Source organism: Capricornis sumatraensis, chromosome 19 (assembly GCF_032405125.1).
Source record: "Capricornis sumatraensis isolate serow.1 chromosome 19, serow.2, whole genome shotgun sequence".
In the NCBI taxonomy this organism is placed as follows: Eukaryota; Metazoa; Chordata; class Mammalia; order Artiodactyla; family Bovidae; genus Capricornis; species Capricornis sumatraensis.
In genome coordinates this window covers 56,879,628-56,882,713 of record NC_091087.1, presented here as the reverse complement: position 1 = coordinate 56,882,713, position 3,086 = coordinate 56,879,628, and positions in this window count along the sequence as shown.

Genomic DNA, 3,086 nt, shown 5'->3' with positions numbered 1-3,086 from the left:
TTTAACATCAGAAAGTACATGGATCATGTACTGTTGAAGCCTGGCTTGGAGAATTTTGAGCATTGCTTTGCTAGCGTGTGAGACAAGTGCAATTATGTGGTTGTCTGAGCATTCCTTGGCATTGCCTTTCTTTGGGATTGGAATGAAAACTGACCTTTTCCATTCCGTGGCCACTGCTGAGTTTTCCAAATTTGCTGGTATATTAACTATAGCACTTTCACAGCATCACCTTTTAGGATTTGAAATAGCTCTACTGGAATTCCATCACCTCCACTAGCTTTCTTCATAGTGATGCCTCCTAAGGCCCCTTGACTTCACATTCCAGGATGTCTGGATCTAGGTAAGTGATCACACTATCAAGATTATCCGGTCACAAAGAACTTTTTTGTTCTGTATATTCTTGCCACCTCTTCTTAATATCTTCTGCTTCTGTTAGGTCCATACCATTTCTGTCCTTTATTGTGCCCATCTTTGCATGAGATGTTCCCTTGGTAGCTCTAATTTTCTTGAAGAGATCTCTAGTCTTTCCCTTTCTGTTCATTTCCTCTATTTCTTTGCATTGATCACTGAGGAAGGCTTTTTATTTCTCCTTGCTATTCTTTGGAACTCTGAATTCAGAAGGATATCTTTCCTTTTCTCCTTTGCTTTTCACTTCTCTTCCTTTCACAGCTATTTGTAAGGCCTCCTCAGACAATCATTTTGCCTTTTTGCATTTCTCTTTCTTGGGGATGGTCTTGATCCCTGTCTCCTGTACAATGTCATGAATCCAAGTTCATAATTCATCAGGCACACTGTCTATTAGTTTTAGGCCCTTAAATCTATTTCACACTTCCACTGTATAATTGTAAAGGATTTGATTTAGGTCATATCTGAATAGTTTAGTGGTTTTCCCTATTTTCTTCAATTAAAGTCTGAATTGGCAATAAAGAGTTTATGATCTGAGCCACAGTCAACTCCCAGTCTTGTTTTTGCTGACTGTATACATTTTTGCAGTTACTTATATATTTTTACATATAGATTTTACTATTATCATTTTTAAGTTTTTTTAATTTTTTAATTTTTACTTTCTTTATTACACCTTTAATTTTCATTTTTATAACCTGATATTACCTAATATATATGTATTTTATAATTTTGTGATTACTTTTGTTTTGTATTTTTAATATTGTATTTTTGAGAGTCTAACCTCTACTGTAGAGTCTTAATCTTTACTTTTTGGTATTTGTTACCAAATTTGTACCTTTAAGAATCTAATCTTCAGTACCCATTTTTACTTAGGGGTGTGATTACTGGCTTGATTGCTCTCTCCCCTTTTGTCTTTTCCTTTTCTCCCCCAGGTCACCTCTATCTCCTCCCTCCCTCTTCTCTTCTCTACTTAAATCTGTGAATCTCTCTGGGTGTTCTGGTCTGTGAAGAACACTTAGGGAACTGATTACTGGCTATATTGATCTCTTCCCTTTTGACTCCCCCTCTTCTCCTCCTGGTCAGCTCTATCTTCCTCCTCTGTCTTCTCTTCTCTATGTAACTCTGAGAACCTCTCTGGGTGTCCCTCACTGTGGAGAATCTTTTCACCATTAACCTACATGTTTTATCATCTGTGCTGTATGGATGGAAAGTCTTGAGGCTACTGTAAGAATAAGACAAATCCAGAGGCAGAAGGCTTAAATCCAAAACTTGAGAATACCAGAAAACTCCTGATTCCAGGGACCATTAATCGACAAGGGCTTATCCAAAAGTCTCCATACCTACACTGAAACTAAGCTCCACCCAAGAGCCAACAATTTCCAGAGCAAGACATACCATGCTAATTCTCCAGCAATGCAGGAACACAGCCCCGAACCTAAAATACAGGCTGCCTAAAGTCACAGCAAACCCACAGAACCCCAAAACTCACTACTAGACACTTCATTGCACTCCAGAGAGAAGAGATCCAACTCCATCCACCAGAATACAGACACAGCTTCTCAACCAGGATATCTTGACAAGCCACTAGTCCAACCCCACCCACAGGGAGCAACCTCCACAATAAAGAAAAACCATAAACATCCAGCCTACAGAAAGCCCACCCCAAATACATCAATCTAAACAAAATTATAAGGCAGAGAAATATTCAGCTGGTAAAGGAACATGATAAATGCCCACCAAACCAAACAAAAGAGGAGAAGATAGGAAGTATACCTGAAAAAGAATTCAGAATAATGATAGTAAAGATGATCCAAAATCTTGAAAACAAAATGGAGTTACAGATAAATTGACTAGAGACAAGGATTGAGAAGATGCAAGAAAGGTTTAACAAGGACATGAAATGAAAAAGATCAATCAAAAATGAATAATGTAATAACTGAGATTAAAAGCACTCTAGAGGGAACCAACAGTAGAATAATTGAGGCAGAAGATAGGATAAGTGAAGTGGAAGGTAGAATTGTAGAAATAAATGAAACAAAGGAAAAAAAAGAATTAAAAGAAATAAGGACAACCTCAGAGACCTCTGGGACAATGCTAAATGCCCCAACATTTGAATCATAGGAGTCCCAGAAGAAGAAGACAAAACGAAAGGGCATGAGAAAATACTTGAGGAGATAATAGTTGAAAACTTCCCTAAAATGGGGAAGGATATAGCCACCCAAATCCAAGAAAACCAGAGAGTCCCAAACAGGATAAACCCAAGGCAAAACACGCAAGACACATATTAATCAAATTAATGAAGATCAAACACAAAGAGCAAATATTAAAAAGCAGCAAGGGAAAAGCAACAAATAACACACAAGGGGATTCCCATAAGGATAACAGCTGTTCTTTTAATAGAAACTCTTCAGGCCAGAAGGAAAAGGCAGGACCTACTTAAAATGATGAAAGAGAAAACCCACAATCCAGCTTACTATACCTAGCAAGGATCTCATTCAAATATGAAGGAGAAATCAAAAGCTTTACAGACAAGCAAAAGCTGAGAGAATTCAGCACCACAAAATCAGCTCTTCAACAAATGCTAAAGAATCTTCTCTAGACAGAAAACACAGAAAAGGTGTACAAACTCAAACCCAAAACAACAAAGAAGTCAATGGCAATGGGAACATACTTATCAATAA